The 21545-nt window shown below is 39.5% G+C and overlaps 2 long non-coding RNA genes across 2 annotated transcripts in view; both read left to right on the top strand.

The window, feature by feature from the left end:
• The first annotated feature begins 6347 nt into the window (after positions 1-6347).
• Positions 6348-13421, top strand: LOC149918458 (uncharacterized). The gene is made up of 5 exons (XR_016465475.1): positions 6348-6427; positions 9563-9681; positions 10690-10791; positions 12576-12648; positions 13380-13421. It is a non-coding gene; the product is annotated as an uncharacterized LOC149918458 (long non-coding RNA).
• Positions 13422-15591: 2170 nt separating this feature from the next.
• Positions 15592-21545, top strand: part of LOC149918457 (uncharacterized) — a 29378-nt gene continuing 23424 nt past the window's right edge. The window contains exons 1-2 of the long non-coding RNA XR_016465474.1: positions 15592-16771; positions 21126-21260. This is a non-coding gene — a long non-coding RNA (uncharacterized LOC149918457). The remainder of the gene's footprint in view (positions 16772-21125; positions 21261-21545) is intronic.

The raw sequence follows: 21545 nt of genomic DNA, 5'->3' as shown, positions 1-21545 counted from the left end.
TGAGTACTGTTTGATTTCTTTGGGGAATGCTGTTGGTGTCTAAATGGGAGACAAAAAGCTAACTGCTAGACTGAATGTAGCATGCATTCAGCAGAGCTGAAAATGAGATCAATTGTGCTTGAACTAAGTCTACTATATCTAGATCACATGTTAATTGCTTGTATTTAGCAAAATGCAAAGTCAGCTTACAGTGTGCATCCCAATGTCTTAAGGGACAGAAGAGAGGACATATTGCTAAAACCAGCAGGTATGTGTTAAGAATCTAGTGCCCATTTCTTAATGGGAGATATCTACCAACGTAATGAGACTTCTGTTGTTTAATGTTTGCTTTTTGTCTTCAGCATAGGTAATGAGAGTGTGAGGGTCTGTCTTTCCTTAGCATTCACTTTACAGTTCCTTGAACAGCATTTGCAATGATTTGATAGACCCTGATAGTCACTTCTGTCTGATAAATTCAACTAAAAAGATATTATAAAAAAAACAAACAAAAAACCCTCAAATCATAAATCTTCATAGTGATATGTTTTAAATGAAAATTTGGGGAAGAAGGGATCATTCTAAAGAAATTTGAGAGCTTCAGAGCAATGAAATATTTGGTACTTGGTTTCTAAATTCTCTTTTTTTCAGTTTTGCCAGCATAATAACAGGTTTTTATACAAAGAGAGAAACTGCTGGGGTTGAAGACATGGCACCCTGGTGAAAGCTCAAATAAAATTCAGATACTCTCCTTTGGAGAAAGAGTGGACCATGGAAATATTTTAGTCTATACTATGGGATTTGATGGCTTATGATGTCTGAATCTTCACACTCAAAAAGAAATAATGTATATTTTTTTATTAGCTATTCATGTTGTTCTGAGAAGCAATAAACCTGGACGTTGGACAGATCTATCAGACTGGCTGAAGCCAAGAGAGAATTGCTGGTCACCTCTGAAGAGCCTGTCAAGGTACAGATGTTTATGGAAGGATTAGCAGCATTTCAGCAGTAACTACTGAGGAAGCAAATGCTTAACATATCCAACATAGGAATTTACTACATTTCTACAGCACTATTCAATGGCATCTTGCATTTCATGACATGGCTGTAAAAAGTACAACATGGCCCCATCACTGCTGCACGAAAGGGCAGATGTGGATTCTTGGCAGAGCACACTGACTTCAGCTGTGTTCCATGCTGCTCTTCTGTCTGGACTGACCACCTGGTGGAAGGGGATTTAAAGTACACTGCTCACTTGTATGTCCTCCAAGAATACGTAGAAAAGAGAGATTTATTCAGAGGTGCTCAAGTACTGGCAAGATGATAACAATTTTCTTTATTCTGTGTTCTGCAGTTCCCTACAGTGGCCAAACAGGCACAAAAAGCGGCTCAAGGACTTAAAAGGTTGTCAACAAATGAGTTTTTGGTACTTGTCTTAAATGACACGGATCTCGTGTCTTAAAGAAAAAATCAACCCTGTTACTTCCCTCCAATGAAAGGAAGAATGTAAGGAACATGCTCATTCTGTACCATTCTTGTGCTAATTAGTGGTTTGAAAGAGCTGTGCTTGAGAAGCTCCCCACTGAGCTTACTGAATTTTATGTAACAGCCTTATTATGTGGTATTAGCATTAAATGCTCATTTTCTCTCGTGCCCCCATATTGATAGATGAAAACCTGCTGTTTGGGCTCCTGCATTGGCTCAGTTTTATCTTCCCTTAGCACAAGGTACAAGCTTTTTTTTTTTTTTTTTTTTTTTTTTTTTAAGTGGGCTCAAAGTAATGAAAATCTGTTCTGCTTGGAAAAGTGCTTTGCACTATTTTGGGATGTATTTTGTGACTTTAGTAATAGTTAACTGAAACTACCATGCAGTGTTTTAGCTACTTATGGGACCCTTCAAAAAGCAAAATCAGTGATGTAATTTCTCCCATCTTCCCTGCTGTTTTGGAGGAGGCATGAGGCAGGGGGATGGGGTGGAATTATGAGAGTGGTTTCCAAGATGGTTTTGTTAGGGTTAGAGCTTGGAGATACTTGAGTTTCTTGGCTTTGAAAAATGAGCCTATTGCTTTGTCTGCAACTTTTCAGATGCTTTATATTTCCCAGATATTTACATAGCTTTTGATGTTTATATGTATGGGGGTTGGCTGTTTTAAATATTTAAATTAATATGAAGTAGATAGCTATCTTTAGCTGTGACTTGCTAATTGAATTGTATGACTAGAATATTTAGCTTGAGATAATGTAAATAGTGCAAGACATGTATGGCAATACAGTAGAAAGGCTGAAATGGCTGAAATATGCCTTTGTTTCCATCCTTTGGATTCTTGTGGTATTTTCAGTGTGAGCAGTTTGGTTTAACAGAAGCTATAAACCGTATTTGATAAATCTACTGCAGGAAGCTAGAATTAGTAACCGTTTGTATTTTTGTGTTGTTGCTATATTTTTTTTATATAAACAGGCAATACAGAAATGCTGTCTATAAAGAAGAACCTGAAGATAGCTTGTGTTATTCTGGGCCCTTGTTTTGTTTTGGCAGTAGGGAAGAGGGGTGAACATTTCACTGCTGAGCACCTACCACTTTTATTCCCAAAGAAAACTAGAGATTCTCCATTTATATCCAGGAATTCTGCCCTATGTTGCTTAGGTGGGCCATGAGATTTCATGGGGGAGAAAGAATGCTTTCATCCTGCCCTCAACTATTCTTGCATAGTTGATATTATGCAGAATGTACCCTAACATCTTTCTCATTCTGGAAGTGCAGGTTCATAGCCATGTCCTGAATAAGTTCACATCTTTCTCTTCACGTACCTTTGTAGCACACTATGCCTTGTCAACCCCCATCAGTAGGTGTAAGTTATTACCTAAAGCCTTTGCTTCACGCTGCTAATTCATAGCCATCTTCTTCAAGTCTTTACATCCAGTTACATCTGCTGCTGCGTGTATAATCTAAGTAAGCTCTTGACTCCCATCAGTCTGTAAAACAATTCTAATTTCACTTCTAATCACTTGAAATATTTGAATCTGTTTTAGAAAAAATCTTCTACTTCTGAACTATTTTCTCACTATGTCCCATGCAACATCTGCGTTGCTGTAAATTGCTGGTGTTTGCCCTTTTTGTCTGTTGCAATCAACATTGTATCCTAGGTAAAAGGGTTGGGTCTGCTCTTGTAAACTTCTACCATTCACCGCTTCGAGTATCCTTCCACATTGTCTCCATCCTTCTTCAAAGGCTGTTGTTTAATCTCACCACTTGTTGTTACTTTAGCATCTTTCGTTTTCTGTTCCACTCTGATATTGGTCCTGTCATTGGGCTCCAGCTCTGAACATTCAGCCCAGGAAATTTCTAGTTTAGATGCAGTGTCTTGACGCTGTTTAGGAGAGGGATTTATTCTCAGAAGCTGTTTAGTGTTACTGCAGTATAAATGTACAACTTGTCAAGAGCTGGTACAGGAAATATTTCATGTGAATAAATCTTGGGAAAAACTTTGTCTTATATGATTACAAGATATCCTTTTATATCTTCCCTTCAGTATCCAAAATCTCTGGGAATTTGATATTGAATGGAATTATAGGATATAAGGACTGCTTTAAAGAGTACTACTGCATTAAAAAGTTTCATCGAGTGTGTTCAAACTTTTGGTGCATGAATAAACTCATGAAATGGACCTAAGCACATACTTTGTTTCTCCAAAAAATAGACTATTGGAAAGAAAAAAAAATCTACTTTTGGAGATGTAGTTATGAAGTTTGAAAGGAACCAGATATGGTATTCTGATCCTGAAATAAATTTGCGCTGCTGGTGTATGAGGAGAAAAAACTCCCTAGGGAATTCATTTTATCAGTGAGATTCTTGTTAGACCTTACCAATTACTTTTTAAGCTGAATGACACTTTGTCATATCAATATAGCATAATTTGTCTTTTTTTTATGATTTTTTCCCCCCCATCAGCTAGGATAGCCAACCTGCATCTTATAGGTGAGGTACTGGAATTGATTTGCCTTTGTCATTTTATTTTACAAATAACATCTCATTTCAATTTGAACTTTCAATTTCATTCAACAATGGAAAGAGCAGGATCTCAAAGGTTAAAATTTGTCAGTCTGCAAATGAAATTGAGCTCCATTATTGTATTATCTACACCTATGAAAGGAGGAATAATTCACTGCAGTTCTTTCATACGTTGCCGTTACTGTTAATATAGTCTATAAATAGTCTCCATCTGGCATCAGATATTTTCAGCATTGTCCTGCAATCTGTAAGTCATTTTTCCAGGTGATGTCTATTTTAAATTATATGTAATTTTCACAATTACATCAATGGCATAGGTACTTCTCTAAATGAATATTTTAAGAGTAAATGGACCATAATCACATTTTTTAGTTCCATTTTCCAGTGGCATATGTATTCACATTTGAACACTAAAAAATATCACCTCAGACTGACAAAGGCTTAGGTGTGGTAGAATAAGTAAATCTACAAAGTTAATTTATGAAATTTTTAGGACATCAGCCTAACAGAATAGGCTAAAAACTAAAGGAGAAATGAGTACATAGCTGCAGAGGGATTTTTCTTCAGCTGTGATTATTAAGTTTTCCTTCAGACAGAAATTCCTTAGGCTCAGAATGAACACAGTGCTCCCCAGTCTCCTTCACTATTGAATTTCAGACTCGAGGAAAGCTAACCTTCTCATTTCCCCCTTTTGGGGCTTTCTAAAAAATTATTATTTTCTGATGTTTGCCCCAGTTAATTTTTTCACATTTAAAAATCATGCCGTGCTGTTTGGTGTGAAAACCCTGATGCCTTATCTTTGAAGTTTTCCATACTTCACATAATCTGCTGTAGTTTAGACTGTCAAACTGGAGATCCCAAGAGACCATTTCTCTCTAAAACTGTTTAACTCCTTCTGTTCATCCTGTTTGCATTCAGAACCAATTAAGATAAGTTTCTGAGACCATTGGCAGAAATGTTCAGGTCTTAAGGTGAAGGCTAAGCCTCTCTGGATCTCCTGGCAAGTAACAGAGAGGGAACATATCTGTCTCAGACACAGGAACAGAGGTTTTCAGAGACATTCCAATTCTCCTGTGCATCCTCAGGTTCTGACCTGGTTTGAAGTCTAGGCTCTCTGCTCCTTGCTTGGAGAGTGATTTCACATCAAAATATGGAAATCTGTTTCTCAGCAACTTGGAGTATTTATACTGATCAAACATATACATATTCTAAAACTAAACTAAAACTTGAGATGTTAAATTTATTAATTTTTCCTTCTTACAAATAATTCTACAATATAACTCAGAGAAAGGGAAGGTATAAGTGAATGAAGTAAGAGCAGTCAGAGCAACAACTCTGAAGACAGAGTAGGAAAGGATTGTCTCTTCCAGATTATCCTAAATGTTGAATGTGGGCTGTATTGCTGATGCCAGGTTTTCAACATTCTTCAAAATTATTCTGAGAAGTTTGAACTCCTATTGGTATCCTTCTGGGGGGGGGGGAAGAGGAGAAGGGGGAAAGCTGTCAATGAAATTTGAGCTACCAATACAAAATAATGATGTATTTTAACCTGAAAGTCAAATCAAATTAATGTCACTACTATGAGACAAATACGATAATCTTTTCTGTGGCTTGTTTTTTCAATTGAGGAATTGAGGCAGTTGTTGCTTAATTACCTTTGACTTGAATGCGTAGTTAACTTTGCAAGGTTAATATATTTAAAACCCATCTCATAATATGTTCACATAATGCCCCTTTACTCCCATTTTTCCCTCCCCACAGTCAGTTCTCTCTGCTGTCCAAAATATTCTAGAGTATTCTTCAGAGAAGAAAGACACCTGTGTACGTGCAGACATTGAGATTATGCTAATAACTTTCAGATTTAAGACAGTGCAAAACAGCTGTTAGAAACAAAGCTTTCAGTTCGGCATTCCATCCCATGTTCAGAAGACCCATTTTGCCTTGTTACACTGTTTTATTGCAGTGTTTTAACAATAGTGATGGAGTTACATAAGGTAAATAATAGGAGTACTAATAATAAATAAAAACCACACAATCACAAAAATGTTGAGGTTGGAAGGGATGACTTTGGAGACGTTCAAGGTCAGGCTGGATGGGGCTCTGAGTAACCTGATCTCACTGTATGTCTCCCTGTTCAACGCAGGGGCAGTGAACTAGATGACTTTTAAGGGTGTCTTCCAACTCAAAGGATTCTATAATTCACCCCTTTCTCAGAGCAGTACAGCAGTGATGCACTGATAAGGTTACTCAGGGCCATGTCAAATTGAGGTTAGAGTAATTACACCTCTCTGGGAAATCTATAAGAGTGTTAAATCACCCTCACATAAATTTTTCTTTTATATTTATCCTGTTTTTCAGTATGTTCCCCTTGCCTTCTGGCATACTGGATACTACTGAGAAGATTTGAACTCTGTCGTCTTTACTCTGCAACTTACTCCAACAGGTATTTATACACGTTTCTGAAATCCCCCTTGAGCCTCCTCTTCTCCAATTCCAGCTCTGTTGGACTTTCCTCATAGGAAAAATGATTCTGGCCCCTAATCACCTTTGTGGCCCTTTGCTGGACTTTTCACAATATGCCCATATTTTTCTTGTACTGGGAGGCCCACACCTGGACAGTGTTTATATCATTCTATCTAATTTTTTGCCTCTTCTGAGAAATATGTTAAAAGTTGAACACAACAGTAATAGGTAACCCAGAGAGGATAAAGGGTTTTATTCCTGTTTAGAAACAGAACATAAATGCTGTTTTTTTGAGCTACAGTCAGGAGGACTATGCACTGGTTGGCTCCTGAGCAATGTGCGATTTTGTTATCCTGCTTCCAGGCTCACTGGTGTAGTTGGGTGGTGGGCTGATCAGCTCAATCCAGCCTGTATTTTTGAGGAGTTGTAGGAATGCAGGCATCAAAGTTTTTGTGATGTGATGTATTGGGTAATTTTTTTATTTTTTTTTCCCACTCTGTCAGTTATTGTGATAGCAAAATATTTTTGTGAACTTTCAAGCATGTTCTCATGTGGTTTTTGTTTCTTCTGGATTTGGCACTTGCCTACGATGCAAGAAATATCGTGTGGCTTTTGCATTCATATCACAGTTTCTTTACTATAAGAGTGGTGAGGTGATGGAACAGGCTGCCCAGAGATGTCCCTGTTGTGGATGTCCCAACTCTAGAGGTGTTCAAGACCAGATTGGGTGGGGCCCTTGGCAGCCTGGTGTAGTATTAAATGGGCCCTGCCTGTGGCAGGAGGCTTGAAGATTCATGATGCTTGGGATCCCTTCCAACCTAGGCCATTCTGTGATTCTGAGTTCCAGTCATCTCAGTCCTGGCACAATATGAAGTTATCTGAACAAAGAAAACCTCTGTATTCTGAGATCAGTTTAGTACAGTTCCTGCAGATCCAGACACACTCTGTGCATCAGCGTGAGATTCATGACCAGAAGTCTGTCTGAAACATAATAGGACTTCTACTGCAATTGTCACAACCTTTTCCCTACCCACACCAACTTAATGAACTTTGATGTACAGCTGATAGGAAATGATTAGTTTCAAAAAATCTAAATCTTTGTAGAATGCTGTATCCTTTAAAAATTTAGAAAACAAGATGTATTTTCAACCTTCTTTAATTGGGGTAGAGTGGAGATGTGAAACCCTTTGCACAGGGTTGGTATTTTTGTTGGTGATGACTCACACAACTTGATGGCCTCACTCATGCTGTTAGGGGAAATATCATAGTAGAGACTGATACTATTCCACACACACTATGCCCCGACTGGAAATCTGAAAAGACTGCATCCAACGTGGGACCTAAAACACATGTCCTGCGTTATTTCTTGTTAAGACTGTGCAGATCTCCAGTTGGTTCATGTCATAGTGAAGGATTTTTTTTTCCTCATCTTCTGTTTTGTGGTCTGGATCGCACAGCAGCTGCAATCTTATGGTGCTTGTCCTGTTATCACTAATTTTTGTGGGCAGATGCGTTTATTCAAATGTAATAGCGTGTGACTGCAAATAAGACAGCGTCTTTCCAATACCTGCTCTTGATCTTGTGAAATCTAGTGACAAACGTGCATAAGCAGCTCTGTTTTGTATTCAGATATGCCTCACTAGCAATGCTGTGGGGTCAGGGCAGTGATCCCTCTGTTCTTATGGTATTTTATAACTGCAAAACCTGACTTCTGCTGAATCCTTTGTATCAGTAAAGTTGAACTCGGCTTGTTCTGCTCTTTCTTTCAGTCATTATAGGAGTGATGCTTTCCCCCATACCTTCTATCTTCTTTGCCTCCTGCTCATTGATTTTGGTCCTCTTGCCCTATTGTTCAGACTCATGTATTTTCCATAGGCCTAACTCCAGTGTTACAACTCCTTCCAGTTTCCTGTTAGCTCTTGACCACGGGCCTCACATGTGTAAAATAGATTGCTCGTTCTTTTTAGAAAAAATAATGGCATGTTTCTTTCTTTACTAATGTTACCAAAAAAAAAAAAAAAAAAAAAGGCAGAAAAACCTCCTGTTCTCAGACGAGACTACTTCTCTCTGTTGCTGTTCACCACAAAGATACTGCTCCTATTACTTTTTTCTTTCCCCCCTTTTCCTGTGCAGGATGCCACACACACAGGAAGGAAGGAGAGGGAAGAGAATACTAATAAATTTCTCTGTAATGCTGTCACCTCCTTTCCAGAATGTTTGTCTGAGTGGGACAACTGCTTTAGAGAACTGATCCAAAAAAAGTTCAAAGAGTTATGTACACACAGATCTGAATTAACAAAGCATCTTATCATGTCTCAGCTTAAACCTGGAATAAGTTGCACTGAAGTTACAGGAATTGTCCATATGTATGAAGTTTGGATAAAGTTCACTCACTGAATTTGGGGTCCAAGTTCTCTTCCCTACTGTATAATACTTTTTAAAGTAAAACAATACTCTTTTTAAATTACAAAATGAAAGAACCCAAAACGGAAATTTAGCAGAAACAATGAGTACTTTCTATCTTCCCTCCAATTCTCCATTTTAGATTTGGCAGGAATGGAAAACGTACCTTAACATTAACCAGCGTTCATGAAGTGATTTCTCAAAGATTTTTGCTGTTAGTAATCTTTGAGCCAAACTGTTAAATGTCCTTAAACTCATGCACATGTACAGTGTTCATGTCCACCTTCCCAATGTTTATCTTTAAGTATTTTTAATAAGCCAACAATGCAGACAGGATGCTTCAAGGCAAGAAAAAGGAAAGAAAAAAAAAAAAAACCATCCAAAAACCAATGGTATGTATAAATGACTTGGATAACCATGCGGTTGCAAAGATTATTCTTTCTTATATGCCTTTGCTCATGTGAAACTGAAGAAATTCAAAAATGTGGCCTTGAAGGATATTTTTAAAGCAGCTATTCAACTTGGACCAGTTGTGTGTGCATAATTATATACATACATGGCCTGATGGTTATCTGACACAGCTTTTATTGCCAAGGAACACATTTCGTTATTCATAATGCACCCAAGTCTACTATGCCTACTTGCTGGAAATAATGTTGCTACGGTGCTTGAGAGCCCATTGGTGACAAATCTGATGCGTTATTCTCTGCAGAGCTAGGGGCAAGGTGATCTTTCCTGCTTCCATCAGCTGACTTGTTTCTCACTAAGAAGAGAGACTGAGGAGAGAGAGGCTGATTCTGACTTAGAACATATGCCAGGACTGATTTTGAGGTAAGCTGGGCAAGCTAATTTGGCTGGCATCTGTAGTGTGTATCTGTATGTAAGTACTCAACAAATACTGTCATCTGTACAAGCCATAGAGTAAAAACTGAGGTGAAGTTTTACATCTTTTCATCAAGATACAAGAAAACTTCCTAAGAGGCACTATTAAGTATCTCTTTCTCTTGAGGATAGCCAATTAAAAGCAAAAGGAATTTTTTCCATTTAATTTGGGGACTTTTGTCTTTATTACAGTTCTAACAGTTCATGTGAGGGAAAAGTAATATTTATTTGTGTAAAGACTTAACAGAATATGGATTTAATTATTTCTTCTAAGCATTTGAGGATTGGAATAAATCTCAAAAGTAATCTGAAAAGTAATAATACAGCATGGTGTCATGTTTCCACAGCATCAGTTTGGGTTGGGTAGTTTGAAAGCATGGGTTGACCTCGAACCTCTCAGTGTGTGCCCCTTGACCTCCATACGGAACATTTATTTCACATTTAGAGCTTTTCTAATGCTTTTATTCCTAGCCTTCTGCAGCATGGAATTGGTGAGATCATGGCCAGGGCTAAAATTTTAACTTCCACTGTGAAAATATTAATGCATTCTGGATGAAAGCTAGAGAATATTTGGCAGACTGACTTTTTAAGGTAACATCATGAATAGCGATGCTTGCTCAAAAATATCATAAATTCACAAGAGTAAGCTGAAGGAGATGACAGTAGGTGAGCTGAAGGGGAAGGATTACTCTAATTTCCTCTGATTGTCAGCAAAGAACAAAGCCCACGTTGCTGCTGCTGTCACTGACTGGAGAAGTCTATAGGGCCTGGTTCTGTTAATATCTTTATCAATGATGGCACAAAGGCAACGCTATGCAGTAAATGCAAAATTGTATAGTGTATAAAGCATTTTAACTTCTCTGATCTTCTTAATGAAACCTAGCGTATGGATCTGGGATATTACAAGCGAATCTCATGTTTTCATTTTTTAAAAAGCTTTTCAATACCACTGCTCAGGGCCTGATTCACAGCTGATTTCCAGAGGCAGGCAAAACAGACTTGGAGCACCAGTACTGATTCCTACTGAACCCATTGCTGTGGGCTGCTGCTGATAACCAGGTATTACATCCAATTAGTCACCGAGATCTGTTCTAATTCTGTTCCATTTCTTTCTATAATACTTCTTTGAATTGAGCGGGGGAGAGGAGGAGGGGAGCAGGAGGGGCTCCAGGCACAGCTGGAGCAGAGATCCTCCAGCAGCACTGGGCAGGAGGTTGCACTGGAGCAGGGCTTTACTTCAGCCCCTGGGAAAACCTAGGTGGAGCAGGACATGGCATGAAGAGGTGGGAGTAGCAGAGAGGGGCTGTCAGGGACTGACACCATTTCCCAGCCCCCAATGCTGCTTGGGGTCAGAAGGTCAAATGGTTGAGGATGAAAAGGTGAGGTTAGCATAGAAGAAGGGGGAGGCATTGAGGGTGGTGGTATTTTGGATTTTGTCTTTGTTTCTCACCTCCTATTTTTAGTTGGCAATAAATCAACTAATTTTCCCCAAGTCAAGTCTTCTCTGCCCATTACTTAAACTGTTCTGAACTGACTCTGTCTCTATTTGAACTCGTGAGCTTTTCCACCCTATTTTATCCCCTTCCTGCTGAGGAGAGGCAGTGAGAATGACTGGCTGGGGATATGGCACTCCATTAAAGTCAACCTATTCCATCTGCTTGGATGCCCATTAAAATTTTTTTGTCTTTACTACACTTCAGTCTACAAAGGTTTATCACAAACATCAGCTACAGATATTGCTTTAAATTCACAGTGATGACAATACAGAGACTAAGAGATATTGTGAATATTGTAAATCCATACCCTACTCGTAGTAACAAAAGCCTTTAGTCATATTTTAATCTCAGTCACAAGGAGAACTTGCAGGAAATTCTACGTATGTAAAATGTTCGTGGTGTAGATCTTCCTGTCTGTCAGTATATGAGATATTGTGTTGCATGAAACACAGAGTAAGGTTTTTTTTCCATTTGTGATAAAAATTTTTAAAGATTAAGCTTGATGTGTTCATCAGACTTCCATTATCATGGGTGCCCACTTCTACTGTACAAAAATGATGAAGAGTAAAGTACTCCGAAGAATGAAGTCTTTGGAGTACTTGAGTCAAGAGGAAAAGCAGTGAGGATGGTGGCTTTGCAGCCTCTATGGACAATCTGCTCCACTCCTTCAAGTTTATTGCAAATACCTTGAGGTTCTCTTGTTTCAGGTGTCTGCCCATTGCCTCTCATCTGGCTGTCCCTGCAGCAAGGGCACGCTGCTGGCTTGTGCTCAGCTTGTCTTTGGCAACACCCCCAGCTCTCTTCCTGCAGAGCTGCTCCCAGCCAGGCAGGCACCAGCCTGAGTCCTTGCTTACTGCCCAGGGGCAGCACTTGGCAATTGTCCTTGCCTTAATATGGAGAAATCAATAGTCTCCTACTGCAATTTGCATGCAATTGCTGTATAATTCCTATAGCATTTGCTGATCGTGACTGTATGCATATTAAAATGCTTTATATGAAACTACAGAGATTTTACAGTGTCATTTTAGCTGTGTTGTGTTATTTAATTAACATGGGTTAACTTTCAAAATACAGATCCAAAAACTTAAAAATTGTAGGTGGAATGCAAGAAAGTGAGACAGTAAAGTGAAACTGAATGCAGAAAAGCGAATCCAGATTTGCAACTGATGGTTCATAAGGTCCAGACAAATGCAAGCAATTAATTTGGATATGCCAAAGGAGGTGGAATTATATTGTTGGCCCATGGCTCATTTTTGGTGATGTGTTTTCAGCTGTTTCATTACAGAGAGTGTTTGTCTTGAGAACAGCATATCAATATTCATTGGTGGTCTTTCATGGTATCCTCAGGTGTATCAAGCCCTGGGAAAGCAACAAGCAGCAGAGACACTGAAGTTCTGTAGAACAGTCCGTACATGTGAAGGTAGATTTGTCTCTTTCAAAACCACTTCTAAGACCTTTTCGGTTGTTAATCAGTCTCCATATCTTATTGAACAGGAACAAAAAGAGGAAGAGGAAATATACACAGTATCTGCTCTTTACAAAGCAGACTGTATTTATTTGTTTAAGTGAGACAGAATCGCAGTGTCTTCAGTCTTTCTTACAGGCAGATTTAAGCAAACCCTCCAGGCAGGGAGCCATGCAGAGCATGCATGTTTAGGCACTGACTCAAAGACAGTGTCAAGACGTATTAAGCTGAGTGCCTAGAAATAATATGAGATTTTTTCTTTTTCTTTTTTTTTTTAAAGATTACTAAAAGATCATCTTGTAGCAACTGTGGCTGATGATATGATACAGGAAGAAGGCAAAATGAATTGTGAGCCATGAAAGGGCAATGAAAAATGTTTCAAACTACTAAGTTAACTGAGCATCCAGAACTAAGTGCCATTTGATTAGTTGTTCTCAGGCAATTCACAATCTTGCATCTCTGCATTTAGTCTGCAGGCAAACTGATTCAATCCACCTCCTTCTCATAAAAAAGTTGTGTCTTAGTTACTTCTTTGCATTGAAAACTTGCTGAAATGTTTTTAGCAGATAGCCCTTTTTAAATATATTACTAGGATGGAGTGACTACGTTGATTTCCCCCCCTTTTTAAATATATGTATGCATTGACACATATTAATAAGTTGACACAAAATACTTTTTATTTACAGGATGAATAAATGACTTCTTAATCTTAAGCACTGAGGTGGTTGCATGGTTTTCCTGAACTTTGAGAAAAGCAACAGTTATAGGTAAATTTTAACAAATTTCATGTTGAGGTGAAATAATTTTCCTATTCAGCGCATTGTCACTGATATTCCAGAACAAAGCAGTGCTTATATCAGCTGCATGTACCTCACATCGAACATTGAAAAGCATACTAGGATTTAAAGAGATTAGTCTCAGTAGATGGTGCTGTTGTGTCTCAAACTGAGATGATATGCAAGTATTGCCCTTGCATCAAATGTTCTTCCTCTGGAATGATTACAGACAATCTTCCAAAAGTATTGTTTTATTAAGAGTGGGCAAAAATGATTTGGTGAGGTGTTACATGGCTGTAAGACATGTACCAAAAGGAAGGAGGCTGTGGAGTAGGTCATGAAGTTAAGGATGAAAATGACAACATGCAGGGTGATTTCTAACTACTGAGTTAGAAATTAAAACTTCAGGTGTCTACTTAGTAATCAGTTATTATGGCTTTTAATTACCTGTAAAAGGATGTGACTGTGCCTTATTGATATTGAGTGATATGGATATTGGAATTATCTATTTGAACGACAGCTGTAGGTTAAAAGAAAAAGGAAATGGCACATAAAGGTTCTGTTGTTAAGTGCATGAAAAGAGCACTGTGCTAGACTGGATTATTCAATTTTCACTTCAGTACCTGACATGCAGGAGTCAAAACAAGAGATTTTCTTTTAGATGTGAAAAAAAAGACCTGAAAGCACGTGATGTAAGCATGCATGTTTTTTTCGTTTTTCCTTAGCTTTTCTTGGAAGCATTTCCTCACTCGGATCTCTGAATTTCAGTAGAACAACAAACTGGTGGTATAGCCTGAGATTCATTCTGGTCACTTCAGTTATGTTTCCCAAAACTATTTTCAGCTTTTGCACAGTAGATAACAATTCCTGAATCCCACTGAGCCAGATGGGCTCTTAAAGCCTGTTTACAACCATAAGAGACTGAGGACAGTAAGAAATATTGGTGCTCTCCATAGAGTGGGAGGTGTGGCAGCTCTAGGGCTCTGGTAAACTAGGGCAGCATTAAACAACAGCCCAGGTCTGGGCTGGTCTTAACCATGTAAGTAGCCTACAGGATGGATAAACTGAAGGGATTTGCTCTTTAAAGCACAGCACCATCTTTAAAACAAAACAAAATACAGACTTAATCCAAGCAGCAGAATGCTGCCCTGCAACATGCTCCCAGATGGCAGTACAATCTTCAGGCCAGGACTTCCTTCTGTTTTGTTGGGTTTTTTTTGTAGGCAATCCCTGAAGCAAAAGTTGAGCTGCAGTGATGACTCAGTGCAGGGTGGGCAGAGAGACAGGCTGCCAGAGCCCAGGCCACAGGTGCAAAATCATCCATTTTGTCAAAATCCTCCTGGATGTGGGCTTTCCACTGTGGGGAAAAATAGCTGAGACAAGCTGTCCGATATACCTAGTTTATTTGTCAATAACATGTAATGGTTTTATATCACATCTGTCTTGTTACCACTCCCAGCCATTAAAGCCTCTTTTTGCTATGTGCTAGAAAACGTAATTAATCTCCTAATTTTTTTTTTTTTTTTTTTTTTTAAAGCCAAAGGTTGGTTGTGTTTCACAAAGAAAACTTCATGTAAAATCTTGGGCATAGCTGGTAGCCTTAATATGCAGGCAACATTTCCTGTTGTGACAAATAAGAGGCTGCACTCCAGAAGTGATGTCATGAGATGATGCTTTGCTCTAATTGCGTTTTTAGCATATCTTTTATTCTTATAAAACCATAAACAAATGTAGAGGTTGTGGTAGGAGAAGTATGTGGACATAGAGTCACGACATTAACCTGAATGCTTTCTTTCTTAAGTAGCATACATTTTCACACAGAAAAGCTGCTTTACAACCTGCTATGATGAAGATTAACTTGTTTAATGTTCATTCCCAGCAGAGTAGACTGCAATTTAGTATGAGAGGAATGCAAGAGCATGGTAAGTGTTTTGACTTGACTTCAGTATTGCTGATGATAAGAGACAGAGGCTCTTGAAAAGGAGTCCAAGCAGTCAGCTGTTTACATAATACTTAAGTCACTTTCTTGAACTGCTATCTAATTATCTGTATATGCACAAGACCATTCCAATCTGCTCAAAAGTGGTATTATGAGCCTGAATTCCAGCCTCTAAGCTCTATAAAACGTTAAATATGTTCAATTAAGTGGCTGCTGAAATGAGACTAGCCACAAACATTGCAAAATCTGTAATTAGATGATCGTATCTGAATCTGAGTGTAGCAAATCTCAAAGCTTGAAAGTAGACTTTAGGCTACATCCACAATTCTTATAGGGAGCCCAGTGGCATAAAGCACAATTTGCAAGCAAACCAAGTTTGCAGATTCTTGGAGCTACTGGTAAAGCTGACAAGCCTCATTTTTTCTGATTGTTTTCTATCAGGCTTTATACATATACATATATATGCCAAACATATTAAACTGATAATAGGGAGCCACTCCTCTACCTGAAAACAATTTTTCCCTGTGCACAGCAGGGGCTTTCCAGAGAGAGGGTTTTTTTTCTTGGGTCCTTCCTCTCATTCTGTTTTGGCTTGTCCCTACAGCTTGTGATTGCCCCCTTCAACTACAGACAGAGGAAATGATAAGGACAGAAGAAACCCCTCCAACTAAAGTCATTTTCATTTCTGTATGCCAAATGTATCATGACTTGCTTCTTCCTCCATTTAAATCTATGGAATTGCAGGACAGTTCTGCTGAGCCCTGGTCCTTTTTGACATAAACTTGTTGCATCCCATGCTGGAACTTTATATTAACAACAAGCCCCATCAAATGTCAGATGAAGGCAATCCCACCCACGGCAGTTACTCTGCCTAGAGGCAGAACTTGAAGAGGCAATCAGGAGGAAGCAGATGTCTGCTTACGAGAGGATATACTGCCATTAGGTGCTGCCAGTTGCACAGTGAGAAAGAGTAGGTTTCTACTGTGTTGTTTGCTCCACTGGGAGATATCAGCAAGTGATGGTCTGAGATCTTCTATGGGACATCCCACAGAAAGCTTCTGGTTTTTAAATCAGGTTTAGCTGAACTTTTTCTGAGACAGAAGCCGCCACCATTCTATGGAAGTTCTTGTTTTCTACATAAGAAGAAAAGCAAGGCTGGAATACCTTATGAATTCCCGCTGAATTAACTGATTAGCATAGGAAGCCCACGTCATGTTTCTTTGTTCATTATGTTCAGCATGTGATGATTGTGGTGAGAAGATGGTGGCCATTACTTTCATGCATGTCCTCCATGGTCACTGCAGGCAGTACTGGAACTGACAACTGGACCTGCTTCTACTTGCCTAGCAGGATTCAGGCACATGTGAGTATTTAAAAGCCTCAGGAGCTCTCACATGAGGCAACGAGGTATTTTAACCTTAACTCCAAAACGTTTCACTGAGTTCAGCACTGTGCCCTTTTTTTAATGTGTGGTGATGTCACAGAGCATGCGCTTTTGTGTTTGGCATCTCACCATAATGACCGAAATTCTGTAAATGATGGAAGGCAATCCTTACTTGTGCTGCTAGGATGTATTTGTACAAAGATGTACAGTGTTGGTCTTTCTTTGCCTGTTTATCCTATGAGACATGCAGACTTTGATCTTCCCTTTTCTGTCCTCAAAATACTCCTTCGTTCCTTTACTGGAATTACTTTTAGGGCAGTTTGGCACAACTGCTTCTTTCTTCCTTTCTTCCTTTCTTCCTTTCTTCCTTTCTTCCTTTCTTCCTTTCTTCCTTTCTTCCTTTCTTCCTTTCTTCCTTTCTTCCTTTCTTCCTTTCTTCCTTTCTTCCTTTCTTCCTTTCTTCCTTTCTTCCTTTCTTCCTTTCATCCTTTCTTCCTTTCATCCTTTCATCCTTACATCCTTACATCCTTACATCCTTACATCCTTACATCCTTACATCCTTACATCCTTACATCCTTACATCCTTACATCCTTACATCCTTACATCCTTACATCCTTACATCCTTACATCCTTTCTTCCTTTCTTTCCAGAGAAGACATAAGTAAAGTAAGGGAGAAGACAAGGTACAGGTGTACCCAAGAGGTGACATAATTGTCAGGCTGAAAGTATTCCATTAGTATCTGAGGCATAATTCATACACTACTCTCAAAAATTGCTGATGCTTTTAAAATGAAATGCCCGCTCATATCAGAGCACTTTGTTTTTGCCTTGTTCATTTTTCACAGCAGGTCTGCTGTGCTATTCATTTGATTACTTTATTTTGACAGCCAAAGGGAGGACTCTTTTGAACATGAAAAAAAACACCATAAAGGGTGTGAGTAATAAAACTAGGTGTCTCTCTCAAGCAAGCTGAATGTGTTGGGGCAGAGAATAAAATCATCATTTAGCTTCTGTTCCTTTTGTGCTTACCACAGGGAGGCAGATGTTGAATCTGCTTGCCCATATTGTTCCTACAGCATCACCTGGCATTCACTGGTGTGATCTCCTCAGGCCCCAGCAGGTGATCCATTTTGGTGGCTGATCCATGACAAGCCACTGTGCAGGTGAGATGATTTAAATCCTGCATTGAGGTGAAGGTATAATTCAGGCCATATGTCAGGACTGTGCATGAGGAAGTAAGTGGGTGAGGGAACATGGTGGCAGTGGAGAAATAAGCACTGAGTCAGCAGCAGAGATGACTGAAATTTATCCAAAACATATTGCCTAAGATTTTGGTAGCACCTCCAGTATTACTAATGGCGATGCCAAGAGGTTTGGAATTCTGCTGATTGGCAGCTGCACTTTCAGGAAAGGACATGGGGAGACCTTCTCATCTGTCATGATCTCATTATTCGCAGTGGAGTCTGACAGCTCCAAAGTTGCATGTGTATTAATCAGACAGAGAGAAGAGGAAGCAAATGGTAATTCTATTTTGCAGTGGCTTGGGAGAAGAATTGTCATCCCAGAGTCTGAGCAGCGTAGCCCCTACCACTGCCATGTGCTCAGCATGCAGATGCCATTCCCAAATCCCTTCTGTCCTCTCTCCTGCTTGCAGACTCATTTTTCTTAGGCCCTCTGTGCATCACAACCTTCCTTCTCAGAGCTGTCTTTGTCCTCCTGAGCAAGGCTGAGACAGAAGCACTTACCTTTTCTGTGGAGTTCAGATGGTAACTGCATTAATTTCTGACATAGGCACAATTGTGGTAGCTCATTGCTTTCACTCCTCTCCTTCCACTCCCAGAAAAGGCTTGCGGGGAGGAATCATGCCGGCCTCTGAAGTGGGAGCTTAGATGCAAGAACAAGATAACTTTTTTAGAAACAAAATGAATCCCAGAAATCTAGCTCAGGGAGCACTGGGAGTTGGAACCGGGGTTACCAGGATCTCATGACAGGCTCTGCTGCCAACATCTTCACTTGGGTGTCAGTTGGATCCGAAAGCAGACTGGGTTTGTTTTATATTTCTTTAATCGAGCCTGGAATAAATAATCCAGATATGTATCAACCTCTAAATGTTTTTTTCTCGTTCACAGCTTGTGAGTGAGTTGGGTTTCTTGTTTGGATTCAGATACTGTAGTGAGTTAGACATGCCGTAAGATGTGTAGACTTTCTGAGATGACTGCTTCAATTTACTTAGCTGGCAATACACAATGCTTCTGCCAGGTCTTTACTCTTGGTTTCAGGGCAGCTTCTAGCTACATGGTAAGGATGAGCAATGCCTTCTCAGAAATTAGGCAGAACTGGAGATCTTTTTTTAACGGATGAATGTGGTGTAGGGAATAGCTTCTCCTGAGAAGTACTGTCCCTCCAGTAGTTTAGAAGAATTGAATGAAGCACTGCAGAATGCTGTGGGAGCAGAAACAGTCTCAATTAATAGTCCAGATTTCCAACCCTTCCTGTGACACAACTTGTTGATTCCCTCTGCAGATTGATTAAAGGTGAAGACAGTATGGCAGTTCACTTAAAGCCATAGAGATGCATAGGTTGCTGTCTGTGGACAGGGAGCTCGACTCTTCTATGCTGTGATAAGAAAAAGCTGTATCTCCAGTAACAACACAGTAAAGCATAACCTCTTGGGTACTGCAGATAGACATGGTAAGAAGAAAACAATTCTTTTGGTTCACAGCCTCAGAAGCTATGGAGGTGCAGAAAATACTCTGTTTTGTCATAAATTTACCCACAGAGAGAGAGCTTGCAGTTGTTACACACTGTCTCTCCTTATCTCCTTCCTTCTCCCTTCCTCCCTCTCCCTACCTCTCTCCCTCACAGCCGCAATTAATCTAGGTATGTTAGTCATTGGGATGGTGTTCTGTTTCTTGCTGTTTATAAGCCAAAAGCACCTAACACTTATCTTTGCTTGCGCTGGGGGTTATAGGATGCCAGAAAAAATAAGAAGCTCAGTAGCTTCTCTCTTTTTTCTTATTCAGTGAACAAAGAGTGAGAGCTTCTGTCTATATGCACCCCTGTAACTACATCCTATTGCTTCTGTACAGCTTTCTCAGGAAAACAGGGACTTAGCAAATGGAGCTGAGACAACAGACCTGACATTACTCCCCACCAGTCCAGCTACTTCCCTGACAATTTTGTGTTTGCAGCGCTTTTCTGTCCATGTGAAAAGCCATGGATCTGTTCAGTGTCATCTTCTCTATTAGCCTTTCTCACTTCGATTGGTCACTGCTTACCCTTCATAGGACCAGATAATGTTCTCCTCTGTTTCTGCTTCCCAGTCTGCTGTTGCCTGAAGTCATGGGCATCATGCACCATTCCTTCTCTCTGTTTTTCTCTTTTAACTGTTTGTATCTCTCTCTCTTCTCCGCTATAGGGACATTTTCCATCTTTTCCCAGGGTCTTGTGCTATGCAGCCAAGAACATTGCTGTAGATGACCTACATGGCTGCAGAAAATGTCATTTACCCCAGCTTATTCTTAATGAGATAATCTGCAAGTTGTAACATATATATAATTGCTTCTCTGAAAATAAAGCCTCTTATTGTATTGTGCTGGCCCACAGTGTCAGAGGTGGATGCTGGAGGTATGGCAGTAGAGGTGGTACCTTCTGCCAGTATTTCGTTACATGTTGTTGCTGTGTGACAGATGGCAGCAGAGGGGCAGCCTGACAGAATGGTGTCTGACATGGGAATGCGTATGAAGCAAAGGCGTGCTATTGAATTCCTCCATGCAGAACAAATGGTACCCACTGACATTCATTCACACTCGATGAATGTTGATGGAGACCAAACAGCGAACGTGAGCACAGTGAGATGGTGGGTGGTGGTTTCAGCAGTAGCGACAGCAACAGTGAGTCACCTCTGCTGATGCAGATTGTTACCAGTACCTCATGTCGGCTCATGTTCATGGTTGGTGAAAATGCAGAGCTCGTGGTGGTGACTGTGTTGAAAAAACAGTGTTTTGCAGCTGAGAATTTGCTCTACCAAATTCTGTTATTATGTTCTTGTATTTGTGTTCATGTATTTGTTGGAAATAAATAGGGAGCATTACTTTCAGAGTGACCTATAGGACATTTGTAGATATATGTATTTACATATACATTTATATATCTTTTACAATAACCCCATATATATAGAGTATGTTATGCTATATATACACAACGTATGTAAAACATATATACAATATTATGTATATATATGTGTATATATATATATAAAAGATTGTTGGCTGAGAAGTACAGTGAAATTAACCCCTGGTATTGTGCTTCCTTGCTTTGCCTAAATACCAGAGGACAGAGAAACATGAAGAAGAAGCATTCTGTCTCCATCCCAAGGAATGATAAGGACACAAGTGGGACCAAAGGGCAAGAGTAGTCATAGAAGTCTGCAGAACTCCAGGCCAAGTAACCCCATCTGTGCTTGAGGTGAGCATGTCCCCTGGCAACGTGGGAGTTGCTTCCACTGTTGAAGCACAGAAGTTAAAGTGGAAAGAGAAACAAAAGCAGGATTTTGTTTGATTATTTATTTATTTAGAACTGTTCAGCAAGCTCTGAGAGAAAACTTCTTACAAGTTACCTGGGAGCTGAGAACAAAAACAGTTCCTGAAGAATCACCTTGTAGGAGATTCCTCATGGACTGTGTTTAATTCTCTGTGTTATCTGCACTTTCTAAAGAGCTGAAATAACAAACTCCCATGTAGAACAACATGG

The sequence above is a fragment of the Phasianus colchicus genome, chromosome 3 (assembly GCF_987193195.1).
Source record: "Phasianus colchicus chromosome 3, bPhaCol1.hap1.1, whole genome shotgun sequence".
In the NCBI taxonomy this organism is placed as follows: domain Eukaryota; kingdom Metazoa; phylum Chordata; class Aves; order Galliformes; family Phasianidae; genus Phasianus; species Phasianus colchicus.
Note: the sequence above shows the minus strand (reverse complement) of the source record. Positions and strands in the feature narration are given on the sequence as shown.